Source organism: Acartia tonsa, chromosome 3, assembly GCF_053477335.1.
Source record: "Acartia tonsa isolate MP-2025a chromosome 3, ASM5347733v1, whole genome shotgun sequence".
Lineage (NCBI taxonomy): Eukaryota > Metazoa > Arthropoda > Copepoda > Calanoida > Acartiidae > Acartia > Acartia tonsa.
Genome location: NC_137262.1, coordinates 52,448,229 through 52,465,635, shown reverse-complemented (window position 1 = coordinate 52,465,635; position 17,407 = coordinate 52,448,229). Strand labels below are relative to the sequence as shown.

The 17,407-nt window shown below is 31.4% G+C and overlaps 1 protein-coding gene across 2 annotated transcripts in view; it reads left to right on the top strand.

Moving 5' to 3' along the window:
* LOC145314561 (ATP-sensitive inward rectifier potassium channel 12-like) overlaps positions 1-17,407 on the top strand; it is a 100,218-nt gene that overhangs the window by 12,777 nt on the left and 70,034 nt on the right. The window lies entirely within an intron of this gene.

Sequence of the window (17,407 nt, the reverse complement as noted above, 5' to 3'; positions counted from 1 at the left end):
ACCTACCTATACCTGCAGTGCCCAAACCCTGCAAAACTACTTATAACCTACCTATACCTGCAGTGCCCAAACCTTGCAAAACTACTTATTACCTACCTATACCTGCAGTGCCCAAACCTTGCAAAACTACTTATTACCTACCTATACCTGCAGTGCCCAAACCCTGCAAAACTACTTATTACCTACCTATACCTGCAGTGCCCAAACCCTGCAAAACTACTTATTACCTAAAAATGCTCGAAATGAAGTAAAAAAACAAAAACGAAAATTATTCACCTTTTTTTCAATTTTCGTGGTTATTCATTTAATAGTAACATAAAAAAGGATGTTTGTTTGTGTTTTCAACATGATATCCATAGATTAATAGATCCATTGGGTAAAAGGCTAAAACAAAGTTTGTGTTGAAATTGAATGAAGTCAATTTGTATAGATAATCTGGGTAGATTACCTGAAACTTCAGCCTTCCATTATCTTTAGAGTGCCACCAACACAGGAACAACGGGAAAAGGAGATTTATTTTAAGATTTCAGTTTGAGGCAATTTGACTCAAATTTTTTTTGTTGGTGCGTGTTTTAATTTTTCAATAGACTATAGCTTAGTATTAGTCAAATTGACATTCTTAGAACAGCGTTACTTGGCCTTTAGAGGATTCTTTTTAATATCATTAGCAACTGCGCCCCAAGCATCTAATAGCTTAGTATTTGAAGGGTAGTAAAGGTCAGACAAATAGCATAAAACCATCTAAAAACTTAAATAAAGCAGCCTAAATCCAATCCTGAACATATGTGAAGGTTCCCTAAATAGAGAACTCAATCGAACCGGAAATTATTGTAATCTTAAGCTAGACATAATGTTGTTTTTTATGTTGATGTGAATAACTACTGGCAAATAAGTTTTATAGCAACATTAAGATAATATGTAAGAAATGATAACATCTGTTTTATGTTATAACTTTGGCTTAACTCCGACAAATTATTATAATATTGAGTTTGATAAGACAGGATGCCTTGGCATCGACTCAGGAGAACAGATTTAAACGACAAATAAAAGATACCAAAATTTTTAACTTCTTGCATATGATGAAACGTCTTAGACAGGCGCGTGCACGTGATTTTGCCAATGGGATGCGAACCTTGAGAGTGTGATAAAGAGAGGAAGGTAGACCAAATGGGTTTTGAGACCCTACTACGCCAGCTAGCAGATTAAGCATTTAAGCAAAATAATTTCTTAAAACACGAAGTCAATTTAAATTCCATGTACTTATCCCTCTAAAGCTTGAATTAAATGGTATATGCCCTGCAGTAGTATGACTATCAAGGTTACTTGCACCAGATTAAATCCAATTTAAACAAAATTAAATTGGCTTCAAATATTACCTTTAATCTTAAGCTTGGTCAGACTTATAGAAAGGTTAGAAGCTTTTAGTAGCGAAGTTACTCTGCAAGTGTGTGGTTTAATGTATAATTTATCTATAATACAAAGTAAAATGATGTCTGTCTGTCCGTCCGTCCGTCCGTCTGAAGCTTAAGATCTCGGTAACCACTGAACCGATTGGATTCTACTCTTTAGGGTATATACATATTTGTCCTGTGGTGGTTTTAAATTTTTAAAAGAATTAAAAAAGAGAAAAAATTCAAAGGTTTTAAAAAATATTGATCAATATAAATTAATATAAATAAATATAAAAAGTTATAAAGAGTTATAAAAAGTCATATACTGTCTTTGTTGAAATAAATGGATGTTTTTTCGATATTATTTTCTTGTATTAAGCAACAAATTTACTTATTATCTAATTTGGTTTAAGGTTTTATAATTAAGGACACTCATTTTCCCACATTTCTCTCCCTCTCTCTCTTTCCCTCTCTCTATTTCTCTCACTCTCTCTTTCTCTCTCAAGCAAGAGCATGAGAGGTTTTAAAAAACAAAAACAAACACAAATTGATTTAAATTTTTATATTTCTCTATTTTAAATGTTTAGCCTACATTGTCTAGGCTTATTATTCATATGATGTTGTCCTTGAAGAAAAACTGTACAGGATAAAGGATGCAAAGAATAGAAATTTACAAAATATTTTTCAAAAAATCTTTCAATTTTTTTGTAAAAAATCCTTTAAATTTTATATTGTTTAAAGAGAGCACACATAATCGAAATTGTCTATATGAAAATGTATGCATCATATTTTGTATGTGAGTTAACCTGTATTAAAAGGTATATATCCAATCTAAAATATACATCAATAGGATTCAGAATGAAATATCTTTTCCCCTCCCCAAAATGCTTACAAATGGGTACCTTAGTATAAAGAATATTTGTATATTGTCTCTTCCCTGCAGGATATCTGATATAATATTCTGTAAGAAGAACACAAGCAAAATTTTATTAGATCATATTTTTCATACCTCGCCCAAATATACTTTACAAAACAGACAAACTTTAGTTATCAGTATTAGAATAAAAATAATTTTTTTTCAGTTTTTAAATTTTAAATTGTTATACCTTTTTGAAAAAAGGCTTTCGTCTTGCACCAATTCAAATAGAATGTTGTGCTTTCTCGTCATTTGGATGTGCATTGGGACATCTAAAACGATGGTCTCCAAAAGTTTCTAGGTCTGTCCGTAACCATATTACTCCTTAAAACCTTGTTTTATATTTATTTTTCCCCATTAATTTTTAAGTTTCTCAGCAAAACTTACAATAATATTTCAAAAATTGTACGTCTTTTTGATGCTATATCGTTTTAGATATTGGTTGTGTATTTTGGACACCTTTTTTTACATGTATATAGTATCTTCACACTCTCTGCTGCTGCAGCTGGTACATTCTGCTGGTACATTCATTTTCATTCATTTCAAACTCTGATTTATAAACATGTACCTTTCATGAATTCCTAAAGGTCATACTCTAGGTTTTTGGTGGTTTGTACCTACACAAAAGCCAAAGCTGCCAGACAAATTATATCACTCCTAAATAACAATCTTTGATTGTAAGATCTTTGACTTTATAGAATTAACTAATCATCTTATACATCACTTTTGATTCAAAATTCTCAAGCAATAAAGTTTTAGACAAAACAAATATATCATTTGAAAAAAAAACAATGAGGTATAATGAAAAAAAAAATAAGTAATAAGATAAGTTTAGAATCTTTTATTCTTAATTATTTTGAAAAGATATATCCATGTGTGTAAAATCTATGTAAAAAAATCTTATTTTAGACAAAACACTCCATTTTATCTACTTTTAGCATATTCATATTTTTTCCTGCAAATGCTTGTAATTCCCATATTGCTATATTTTGATGCGACACAAAAGTTAATGCATAAAAGTAGAATTAGTTAGATTAGCTACATTAAAAAAACAAAAGCTTGTAGAAAATAAGTTGGATTTTTGCAAATTTTAGTGAAAAAAAAAAATTTCATTAATTCATACAACAGCTATAAAATTGTATTAGTAATTTATTTTTTTGTGCTAAAAATTTCTCTTTATACATTTAAACACTCTGCTTAATTCAAAGAAAAATCTTCAAAAAATAATAGTACAGTTACCTCTCTGGTACATTTAAAATAGTTTTGTAGGACAACCAATGAAAATAATCAAGACAAATATTTTTCTTTCATATTTGCAATAAAGGTTTTCTTTTCAAGGTTTAAGTGACCCTCATTCAAATAGAAATAATACCAATAAATTCAATCATTTTTTCAACAATTTTCGCGGATTTTTATTCTAAAATGTTTCATAAAAAAAGTAGTTAAGATTCACCTAGTATCAAATGATCTCTGGATCGGTTGACCTTTTGGGCAGTATTACGATAATTCATGGTTAGTTTTTTTGTTGGTAGAAAAATAGCCTAAAACCATACCAAGACAATAATTTAAAACTTCAATAGAATTAAACCATCCTAGAAGCTATTTAAAGCTTTCCTTCCTGAAATTGTTAACTCAAACTACTTATGGCTTAGCGAGATCTTTATTTAGACACAAAAAAAATATATTTTTTTCATATAATAGAATTTGTTTTTCCTGTTATAAATGGTGGACCAAAGCCAGGAACGGGGAAGGGGGGGGGGGCTCACTGTAAATTATACTGTTACTCAATGTTTTTTCAAATAGCTTTAAACTTTGGGAACTTTCACAAGATCTGGAAGGTTTGTTTCCCACTTGCAGTGTTCAAACTTTTAAACAAATAGTTTGGTAACTTTTTTCATTCCATTGTAATTAGTAGGGCATGTTAAAATGGAATTGACTTTGTAATTTTATATGTTTTTTTTATACTCTTTGCTTTTATGTATGTTGTTATACTTGTTAAAGTACATAAAGTTGAAGATGTCAACACTGTACTATAAAATTGATTATCAAAAAAGTAAAGAAAATTAATCTAAAAAAGACATCTGATTTTTTTCCATCATATTTCCTTATGTTTTGCACAAAATAAAAAAGTGAAAGGTGATTGGAGAAAAAGCAGGAAGGGAGGGGACATTGGACTGTAAATTGTATTGGTACCCAGAGTTTTATAACCTCGTTGGCTCAAAAACTCTTGGTACTTTGATTGAATTTTGATTAGTTGCATTCCAACTAATAGTTTACAAACTTTTAACCATTAATGTAAATCTATAGAAGGAGTAGTTTTGTTCAACACCATTGGGGAGGTACATAAATTTATCATCCAACGTCTTATCCCTGGGAAAAATAGAGGAAGTGCAAGGACAATAAATTCCGAAAAATAAAGCGTTAAAAACCTTGTCATTGATGTGTTTCTTATAGATTAGTTACTCTTATTTTATTATGGTTTTTATCATACATTTTAAAAATTCTTTACATCAAGGCTTGTCTTTTTATCCCTAAAGAACTTGTCCTATCATTTGTGATTTTGTTTTAACCCATTCGTGACGAGCTCCCTAAGTTTAAAGTTTTGATTAACCGTGGTTCAACAGAATATTTTTTTCAATAATTACCCAACAGAATTCAAAAAGTAATGTGTCAAATTAAAGCTCTTATTATTTTGTTCATAATGGAAATTTTCTTCTTTTTTTGTTGCGTTTTAAAACCTTAAAACCAAATTTTATTAAGTTCAAAAAGAAGAGGTCTACAAAAAAAAACGATTGCATATCTAAATTTTATGAATCATTTTACATCTACTACTTACTAAAAGCACCGCCTAACTATTTTTTTTAAATCACTAGTTAAGTTAGGACACGTTCTTGAGGGATAAAAAGACAAGCCTTGATATATAGAGCAGCTTCACTTTTCAGGATTGATGTAAGTTAAATGAAGTTGGACATAAATCCGTAAATCAAAATGAAATTGCATTACCAGAAGATAATTAATTTTAGCAGGGTTTAAGAAAAGTGCAATAGAATCAGGGAATAGGCATAGTAGGCAAAACTTGCTACAAATGGGCTAAGAAACACACTTAGATTTTTAGATCCAACAAATATTTTAGATTTTAATACAATGTGTTTGTTTAAACCTAAGCATTATTTAAACTTTCTGATGAAAGAGATAGAAATATTAATCTTACTTCAAGGATCTCGACCTGCAAGGCCTTACCTACCCCAACAAGGTGAAATCCCTCATGAATTTATTTTACATATTTTTCACCAATTTACCTGTTTTTTGTAATTATTTGAAACTATGTCCACCATGTCTGTTCAGTTTGCTGGTTTGACATGATATAACACATGTTATGTTACTCTAGGCCTCTAATGCACTTGACTAAATTAGGGGGGGGGGATATCAAACAAAGTTGGTTTGTGCTTTCCCTGTATTCTGAGATAAGCTTCACTGTAAAGGAGAAACATTAAAGTTATCATAAATATATATATTTTACTAATTAATTATGTATGTAACAAAATTTGTTTTATATCCTTTATTCCTGGATTATGTCCAGAATAGATATTGCACATTTTTTTTCTGTTTGACATGCTGAAGGCAGGAAATGAGGTGTTCACATAATCCAAACTAAAATTTTAAGAATTTTGTTGTTATAGTTTGATAACAATGATTATTATATTATAATTGAATGTCAGTCCATATTCTAAAGTGTGTATTCTTTAAAGATTGTTAATGAACAGGCTTGACTTTATATTGAGCTACAAATTCTAAAAAAAATATTTTTTTTTACAGTCATGTTTTATTTTGAATCTACATTTTGTAGGATAAAAATTATATATGTTAGCTAATTTATAAATCCAAGTTGCATTGTTAGAAAACAAGGAAATTACATGAATGTTTCTGATTTTATATAAACTATGCATCCATGCAGATGGTTATGTTAAAAGATAATAAGATATATTAAAGCTTAGCTAGTTATTTAATCTGTTGAGTTATTACAGAATTTACATCAAAGTCTTCATTTTTCTATAGGACCATTGCAACCATATTGAATTTTACCGTATTGATTATTAGGGATTCATGGTTCCTTATCTATTGTATTAGAAATACTATTTACTACACGAAGACGAAGAAAGTCGCTCAAAAAATTATGACGTCATAAAAATGAGGGATGAGGAGAGAAGGAGTGAAAAAGAAAACCCCTGAAATATATATTTTAAATATAAGATAATACACTTTTTGTTAATTCAATGCAAAAAGTGTAAATACCATGTGTCTTTTAAAATCTAATGTAGAAAATGTGTAAGAGCTACAATAACAAGTTTGTTTAATGTAAGTTAATTACTGCCAGCTCAAGCTTTTAATTACACATTTAATTAACACAGTAAACACATTCTTTTTATATGTTCAACAAACAAGATTTTTTTAAACACTGGAATATAATATCAAACATTTATTTTAAAAGTAAAATATTAGGTGAAAGGAGACTTTCAAAGAAACTTAGAGGCCTGGAGGATCATAACCTGCAGGATCATTTATACCTATGACTAAAAATACCTTGGACACTTTTATATCTATTTTTTAGTTTTATTGGATATTTTATCAACCATTATTTCTTTTTTTAAAACTTATTTCCCATTTTTCTTCTTTAATAAAATGAAATAATGGTATTTGATCCATGAGAAAATTGTCAAACTCAATCAAAAAGATTTCCACTATATCAGATAGATTTAGTTGCAGGGAATTGTTTTCTAAAATATTAAATCTACTTAACAGTTTACAAATGGATATGGAATAGTTAGATTGTTAAATAGTAGAAAATTGATTTCGTTGAAGCAAATGTAACCATCCTTGTCATGATTTTAATTCTTTATCCTAGGATAAATGAAAAGAGTGGGAGTGTATGTTTACTTGCATATTAGGGATTATATTTATAGCCATTGGTCTTAAGTAATACATGGATATTGTGAGAGATTCTTGGATACCCTGATAAAATGTTTTTCACAGCTGGCTGATATAACGATACCCCCTTTCCTTTTTTGACTACATATAGAGGAACATAATGACCAATATCTGAGGACTATATTAGGAACCGAAATTGACTACAAAAATTCCCATGTCACAAGATTCAATATCCATTTTAGTAAAACACTTTTTGGTTTCTTTTAGTTTTTGTGTTATTTTTGTGAGAATACATATTCTTGGATGGGATGGAGTGATGAGATATGATTTTCTTCTCTGTGTTCTGTTCTCTGGTATTAAATGATATCTAATAAATATCATTTTCCACCATTCTCTCCCATTCTTTTTCTCTATACACGTTTTTACATTGGTGTTTCTATATTGATGACAATAGAAATTTAGGAAGCTTTTTTCTCGTATTCATTCGAATCCGGTGGATAGTAACCGGTTCTCATACATACGAAAAAACTATGTCTAGTATTGTATTATATCCAGCTTTCTACGAATATAAAAATGTACAATCATAAGATTAAAACCAGTTTTTTAGCCCGTGCTTTTGGCACCTCGGGGCTAAAAAAACTTGTGTTAATCTCATAATTGTACATTCTATATCCGCGGAAAGCTGTTTATAATACGATGCAAGAAATAACTATTATACACTATTCTTAAAGAGCCCTTGAAAAATTTAGAGGGTTGTATTGTTTACATCTATCTTGAGTCAAACCCACCTGAAATAATCTACACCCCCTTAAAATTTTCAATACACAACTATTATACATTAACCCTTAACGGTCGGGGGGGGGGGGGGGGCGTTGAACGCCCCCCCATCCGGTTTTTTCTATCTCATTTTCTGTGTGTGAAAGATGAAGAGCCCAAACTGCTTGACTTTTTAAGTAGGGTATGACACATAACTGAGAGTTGGAATTTTTTGAATATCTTCATCCTGGCGGGCACAGGATGCCAGCAAACCTGGCAGGGTCATCCAGGTAAAGAGCAAAAATATTTTTTTGACTAAAACAAAGCATTTTATCATACCAAAATACTAAAAAATCCTCTAGTAGTACATCATTATATGAAATACAGGTGTTCAAGTCACTTTCAGGTTCCACGTATGATCCTGCAGGTCCTGATCCTCCAGGTCTCCAGAAATCTTTTTTTGACTTAGAGACTTCAAATTTTAAACTTAAGCTTTTCTTACATGTCTACATAACGTATTAAAATTTCATGAAGATCCGCCGCCGTTTTCCCGCCGACCGCCGACTGCGGCGGCTAACAGCTGCCAAGTACAGCTGCGGCCGCTGAAATTTATATTTTGATATTTCTAATGTAAAATTTACATAAAGATAAACATTTTCTGCAAAAAAATTTTTCTTCTAGCTTCAAAAATAAGAAAATTACAGCCGTTTGAAATTTTTAAGTAAAAAAGGACCTAAAAACAAAGGTTGTTAAATAAAAGGGTGAAGGAAGCGAAAATTGACTTAGACTTATAAAAGGTCGGAAATTCATTATCAAACAGGGGACTTGCACAAAAAAATTTAGCCCTCTAGCTCTAATAGGAACTGAGATAATAAGGGGGGGCGTTGAAAGCCCCCCCCAACTGATTAAGGTGCGGCAAGGGGCCCGACTGTAAAGGGTTAAGGATGGTATTTAATCCTAAGTATAATTTTAAATATTTTTTTGGTATTATTGTAGGGCAAACTTACAGATTTTTATCCTTTTTTTCTGTTAAACTTTTGTATTATTATTTTATCAACAAAACTATATAAGTATAATGGCATGAGTATGATAGTGCGTAGTGGTTCTGTCGATATAGGTTTTTAGTAGTAATGCTTCATGTTGTAAAAAATGCCAATGCATAATCATATGTCAGACTAAGTTTCTGCATCGTCATATTAATGGAACTTCAGCCCTTAACCACTTTCTTTGAGTATATTTCGTCGGCATAGGGCATTGAAAGTGTATGTCAACAAATCACTTCTAGGTTAGCAGGATTAGAAATAGGCAGATATCAAATAAAAAGTGCACAGTGTCACCTCGATATTAGAAAGGCAAATAAAAAATGGTTAGGATGAGTTAGAAAAGGAAAGTGTATGTTAAAATATTTTATTTTAGCTTGTCTTAAAAGAAACAAGTATGACAATATCCATAAGAAGCGAAGCTACTAATATGAAACAGCTTGCTAAAACAACAACACTTTTAACAGACAAAGTAAATAAGTAGGTGTTTATCGGTCAGCAGAATCTTCACTCCGATTGAAGCAATTTAGTTCATATGTATGCACAATATGAGGATATAATTGTCATAAAGTTAAAAACAACTAAATAACAGGTTTGGCTATTAAGTAGAAAATATAGGTTTCGCTTGTAGCTGCACATTTTGGAAGTTATGTTCCAGAGTGTAAAACTTAAACTATCTTTTTCCTAAAGCTTTTAAAAAAAAGCAAAAAACAATACAAATGGATGATATTTTAAAATTATTATCCTTAAAGCAAAATGTACTTTTTTCTTTATTTGGTGTAGCTTTTGGAATTTCTTTAATGACATCACTGAAATAAACTAATATATCTTAACTTTATTATCAAACATTTCTTCTGTTTTTACTCTAATGAAATTTAAGCCTCATGTTTGTGTAAACGTTTGTAAAATTTTGAAGATAGTTTGTCAACTTTTCACACTTAGCCTGAGGCTTTTACAGGGTTTCTTTTCTTAACCTAGTAAACTTAATGAAAAGACAAAAAAATTAAACTAGAACATAGATAAATTAAATGTTCAGAAAATTTCAATCTGGCGCTCTTTCATTTATGAAATTTAAAAAAAATTATTTATTCTCTTTTACTTTTTAAATTTTACTGATGATTAAGTTAAATATTTTTTTTTTTAAATACAGAAATTAAGGTAGAAAGCCAAGTAAGTGCCCATGAATAATGACTATGTCTGGCCAATACATTGGGAAATTTCTTTTGATAATAAAATCTAGTGTACTTGGCTCAGGCTGTGTGTATTTTACAAAGATTGATGAAAGTCAGTAAGTGTGAAATTAAATTCCATGATTAATTTTAAGAATGTTAATCTTCAACTATTCATTCATATGCCTATATAGACCCAGAACCATATCCAACCTTGATTGATATGTTTTCACCTGCATGAGGTGTAGTCAAATTTTTTGGGTTAACGTACTCATTTAATTCTCACTGACAAAGTTTATATTATCAAATCTTAGTTATAGTTTTATTTAAATGCTTGCTTTTTTATGAATTTTTTTGTGTAATATGATTTTTAGACCGAAAAGGGTGCTATGTTCACTAAAGTATATTTCAAAATAAATACTATGACAAAATTTACTCTAATGCTTTTTACAGCAATTGATATAAATTCTAAATTCTAATACAGGAAAAAAGTTTAAACGATAAGAAAAGTAGGTATGTAAACAGCAAGATCCTGGATAAATAAAAACATTTAAATTCAAAGTGTAACAAAAATAAAACTTTTATTCTGTGTATTTTGTTGTTTATCTAAGCAAATAATAGAATTTATTTTAGAGTAACCATTAGGGAAGTTTTAATCCAAATTTAAACTTTTTTTCCAGTTAAATCAATTAATATTTCACAATAGGTCACTAAAAATGTTTAACTTTATACTACTTGAAAATGTGGAAATAAAAATGCCCTTAGATTGGACAATCTTTGTCTGAAAGTTCATTTTATATTTGAACTACTTGAAGATTATTCAGTCTATTAAACAAACTAAGGACAATTCCAAAGTTTTTAGAAAACATGTTCACAATTTTAGAGACAAAAACAGTGTAAAACGTAACAGATAAGCTTTTACATTTTATTTCTATCAAATACTTTGATACATATTTAAAAAACACCTATTTTTAGTGCTTATTAAGTGTGTTTTTTTACGAATACAGCGCGGCTCAGTTACAATGTATATTGCTTAGAAACATTAAAATGGGTTGCAATGGCAGATTGTAGGCTTGCTATGCCTGCGGCTGCAATTGTAGCTAGCACTGAGGTTCTAGTTATTTAGACTGCCGAGCATTGTTTTTTTAACTAGCAAATCTACTTTTTTTGTAAAGTTTTCTAAATCTGTAAGGATAAGTTACATAATCATTCAGACGGTGTATCAGTCATGCTAAACAGTTAAAAAACACATGTGAAGCGATTCGTGATTTTTTTCGTTTCATATGGAAGTTTTCAACATTGTTCAAATTAGGGTTGGGCCGGATATCCGGTGTGGCCGGATATCCGGCCATTTTCAATATCCGGCCGGATACCGGATATTGAAACTATCCGGCCGGATATCCGGCTATAACTTTTTTTATATTTTACACCAAAAATCTCTGCTTTTTAAAATCTTAAATGGCTATAATTTTCTTATTATTGAAGCTAGAAGAACATTTTATGAATATGTTTATCTTTATGTAAATTTTATTTATGAAATCTCAAAAGTTTATTAATAAATTTTTTTTGCTACTTTAATATCTGGTAATTTAGCCGGTTATCCGGCCGGATATCCGGCAATTTGGCCGGATAACCGGATATTTGCCGGATATCCGGCGTTGTCCGGATATCCGGCCGGATACCGGATATCCGGCATTTGAAATCAGCCGTATATTCGGTATCCGGTATCCGGCCAAAAAAGTATCCGGCCCAACCCTAGTTCAAATATTAAAAAAATATATAAAACTATTTTGCAATTTCAAATTTCCAATAGTTTGTGACGTTTTTAGCTGTCAAATGCTTTGGTAAAATCCAACTGACAATGAATATAGAATTTGTCTCTCCGACCTTTACTTTTCATTTCCTCAATATTTTCTCCAGTACGGCTTTAAAACCGATTAATATCCTAGGGATTAGAACCGGTTTAATTTTCTATTCCACAGAAGAGGACAATAATATAGCCTAAAACCAAATTGATAAAAAAATTTGTAAAAAAAATTATGTGGAAATTTAGTTGTAAATTTTAACAAACTAACCAATAACATTATTTCATGGAAAAAATGTAAGCATAACAGATACAGATTAAATTAAACAACCTATGATTCCACTTCCCAATCTAAAAGTCATAAATGTGCAGGGTAAGGCCTGTTTATGAGACTAATATTCCCCCTGTACTTAACATTAATGTCTTGCATCTTAGAAATTTATATTCTTTTGTTTTTGTATTCTATAGGAACAGTATGTAGTTTATGTAGATTACACAATTAAAATTCCAAAATAAAAGTAACAGAGATAATGGTATAAGGTAAAGAACAAGATATTCCAATCACAAATAAAAATTCTTTGAGCAGAAAGTAATGGTTTAAGCAGAGCCAATCTGTGTATTGTGTAATAATAATTATGGTCCAAATTGTTTGAATCATCAAGGAAGCTTAACAAATATGGTATAGGCTTTTTTTTCCTTACTCTGCCTCCCCTAGAAACTATGGGGAAAGCAACTAATTATACTTAAGCATAATGCAGGGATAAAATTCCACGCATTAGCTAAAAATAAGTAATACATATTATCCATTTTTATTGCTCAACATATCTCTTTATCTTTGAAATAAAATGAAACGTGCTGGACAGGGGCGTCCAAGCTTTTTATTTTGGGGGGGGTAAAAATTTTTTAGGTAATTCGTTTTTGGGGGGGGGGGGTAAAATGGCGCGCGAAGCAAGCCGCAAATTTTTTTTACCCCCCCCAAAATTTTTACCCCGGGGGTAAAATTTGCTTGGGGGGGGGGTAATTACCCCCACTGAAATCTGTTGGCAGGGGTAAATTTAGTTTACCCCCACCAAAATTTACCCCGGGGTAAAATTTTTGGGGGGGGTAATTTGAATTTTATTAAAAATATAGTATTAAAAATGCGCAAAAATTTTTTTTATTAGAGATTTTTTATTTTGGGGGGGGTATTTACCCCCCCAAAATTATTTGGGGGGAGTAAATACCCCCTCCTAAATGGTTGGGGGTGCCTACGGCACCCCCAGGGTAGGGGTAATTTTTAAATGGGGGGGGGGGGGGTTAAATGAAAAAAATTTTGGGCCCCAAAAACGTTTGGGGGGGTAATCGCCCCATTACCCCCCCCCCCTTGGACGCCTATGGTGCTGGAATATTTTGACTAGATTCTCTTTTTTTATGCACTAGGTAAATAGTTGTTGGATGCACTTTTTAAGTATTTGCATAACAAAAAAGAATATGTTTCTTAAGTACTTACTTTTTAAATAGATATATTTGTCAAATTTTTGCTTTGCCCGCAGCCTCTAGGAGAGGGCGGTAGAGGGAAGAAAATAGCTTAAAACCACCCTTACACATTTATAGTTAAATCTCCCTTGAACAGGTCAACCAAATCCTGATATTTAAACCATCAGACAAAGAAACCTTACTACTTTCTATTGTGAGAAGTCTTAAAATATGGTTTGATGGTCGGTAATAAATAATCGTGTTCCTCATTAATGAAAAGGGCAATGGTAATCAAATATGAATTGTCTAAAAACGTCTTTGATTTGAATTGATGAAGAGTTTACCTAATTGTCTATTCAATTCTAAAACAATATAATGATAATCATTACAAAATCACTTTAGAACCGAAAAAAGTTTCTAAACGTTCTACAGAAAATAATGCTTGACAATAACACTTTCCTACCCTTCCTTTAGTTGCTAGTTAATGTAGTAACTTTGGAGTGAAAATATTACTTTCAAAGTTATTTCCGCGAACAGTGACAATTTTTACGTGAATAACTTTGGCAATCTATTAATTTTAAGCATGAATAACAAGAAAATTGGAGACCAATGATATTAAAATCCTATATGTTTTCAATTTAAATTTTTTCTAGGTGTTAATCTATTTTGACATTTTAAAAGATAAGGGATATGACAATGGCCGATAAATAAATGTGCAACTCTAATGATACACAAAATTACAAAATTATGTAGGTTAAAATTGGTGGTTGAAAGCATCGACACTCAACTTAATAAACCAACTAATCAATAAAATTACCCAAAATTGTTAAGCCAGCGGATAGGAAAATGTTATTAAAAAACAGATCATTGTCCCCTTCCTTCCTGTTTTAAATTCCATTAATATTAATCTTGTTATGGAGAAATTAATAGACAAACAAAGAGACATAATTTTGTTGTACAAGTTGTACTATTTATTTAACTAGCGGACTCGCCCCTAGCCTCTAGGGGCTTTGCACCAAGAAGTGATTTTTAAAAAAAATTAAGGCGAAATTCGTAAAAGGAACGGAGAAATCTTAAGCAAATTCTTTTAAAAATAAAAATGGGGGGATTTTTTTGGGAAGGGGGTTGGCCCACCCCTAAAGAAAATAGCTAAAAGCCAACACAGGACCAATAGGTATATACCATGAAGAGTAGAATCCGATCGGTTCAGTGGTTACCGAGATCTTAAGGGACAGACGGACAGACAGACGGACAGATGGACAGACAGACGGACGGACAGACAGACATCGTTCTACTTTGTATTATAGATAGAATATGTTTCCCTGTCTTTTTACGTCATAGTTGCAAAATTTGGGAGGTCAAGTAGATAAACTTTACAACAAATCTGGGATAGGTTACTCAAATTAAAAGATATGCCATCCTTTTTTTAGAAAAAAAAACAGTTTTTATGTTGATAATCTCAGGAATCTTATGGGATAATTATTTCGAAATTAATTAATGTAAATACCTATAGATGATAAATTTGATAACCACTTCTGTAAGTTAAGAATTATTTGTTGAAAAGTGTGGCACTCTCTATTTTTTTATCAAACCTATCAAGATTTGATATAAGTGGATTTTTGGTAAAATATATTTTAGTAATAGAATAATTTACAGTTCAATGTCCCCTTCTTCCCGGAGTTAACCCTAACTATGGGATAAGTTTTAACATTTTAGGGTATTATCAAACCTCTTTGTTGTTTTTCAGTTGCTAAAATATTTCAAACTGTGAGTTACTAAGCATCTGTCCTCCAATGACAAAGTTTAATTTTCAATAATCGTTTATTAAACTAAATTTATAATTCTATATCATTGAAGATTTGAATTTATCTGTGACGGGTAAATAAGCCTTATTTATGGTTGACCAGAGTTGAAAGAAAAATATCTTTATGTACACACACAGAAAATTGATGGAAAAATAATGCAAATTTTCTCTAAAGTTTGGTGTTCATATTTTTTTTGCAAATTTTAAATTGAAATCTTAAGGAAATAGTTAATTTAGAAGTATACACAAACAAATTATATATGTATACTTTTTTAAATTGAAAATCTTACTCATAAGTAACTAGTGATATAAAAAGTGAAACAAATAAAATTGTGGGTTTTATGCTATTAATTTTAATTTAAATTTTTGCTGTTTTATAGGAACTGTGTAAAGTTTTAGCTGTCTATGTAAAAATAAGATGGATTTATATTGATGGCCAATATAAAAACATGCATACTATAAATTAGGCTCACATTTTTTCTAGCTGTTTCAATCCATGAATTTTATATAGACTTTGGCTTGGCTAGACATCCCTACTTAAAAATAACAGGATTCTGTGTGTCTGTCTGTCTGTGTGTACTAAAGGATCTCGCTATCCACTAAACCGATATGGTTCTCCTTTACAATGTAGCTTCTCAAATGACCTTGGAAGGTTTAAAACTTTTATGGGGAAAGGTACAACTAACCTCCCAAGAGAAATAACCAATATTTTAAAGTGCCGCCAGTCGGCGCCTCTATATGACTTACTGGACTTCCCTTTGTACAAGAGTGACGAAACTTTTTCACTATAATTGAAAGAAGGCAGTCGACTTCACAAAAAATAAAGGGTCAGCCCAAATATCATCTAATGAATTAAGCTTAACCCCTGTTTAATGCTCTCCATTGTTTGTTTTGTGTAGATAAACTAAATTTAACTTTGTTATAGTGTTTGCATTCACTTTTTAATAGGTTTTGCATCAATACACCAAAAAAGAGAAAATAAACATTTTTTGGCAGACATTCAGCGAGGCTACTTTTCAATTCATGATAACTCACTGTAAGTCTTTCTGTCATTATGCCTGTATGTATGTATGTTTCTCTGTCTGACTGTCACTCTTTCAGTATGTTACTCTGTCTGTCTGTCCGTCACTCTGTCACTTTATGTCATTCTGTCTGTCATTCTGTCTGTCATTTTGTCTGTCATTCTGTCTGTCATTCTGTCTGTCAGTCTGCCTGTCATTCTGTCTGTTATTCTGTCTGTCATTCTGTATGTCTTTCTGTCTGTTATTTTCTCTGTCATTCTGTCTGTCATTCTGTCTGTCATTCTGTCTGTCATTCTTTCTGTCATTCTTTCTGTCATTCTGTATGTCTTTCTGTCTGTCATTTTCTCTGTCAGTCATTCTATCTGTCATTCTGTCTGTCATTCTGTCTGTCATTCTGTCTGTCATTCTGTCTGTCATTCTGTCTGTCATTCTGTATGTCTTTCTGTCTGTTATTTTCTCTGTCATTCTGTCTGTCATTCTGTCTGTCATTCTGTCTGTCATTCTGTCTGTCATTCTGTCTGTCATTCTGTCTGTCATTCTGTCTGTCATTCTGTATGTCATTCTGTCTGTCATTCTGTATGTCTTTCTGTCTGTAATTATATCTGTCATTATATCTTTGATTCTGTCTTTGATTCTGTCTGTCATTCTGTTGTAATTCTGTCTGTCATTCCGTCTGTCATTCCGTCTGCCATTCTGTCAGTCATTCTGTCATTCATTCTATCTGTCATTCTGTCTGTCATTATGTCTGTCATTTTCTCTGTCATTCTGTCAGTTATTCTATCAGTCATTCTGTCATCCTGTATGTCATTCTTTCAGTCATTCTGTCTGTCATTCTGTCTGTCATTCTGTCTGTCATTCTGTCTGTCATTCTGCCTGTCTTTTTGTCTGTCATTCCGTCTGTCTTACTGTCAGTCATTCTATCTGTCATTATATCTGTCATACTGTCTGTCATTCTGTCAGTCATTTTGTCTGTCATTCTGTCTGTCATTCTGTCTGTCAGTATGTCTGTCATTCTGTCTGTCATTCTGTCTGTCATTCTGTCTGTCATTCTGTCTGTCATTCTGCCTGTCTTTCTGTCTGTCATACTGTCTGTCTTACTGTCAGTCATTCTATCTGTCATTATG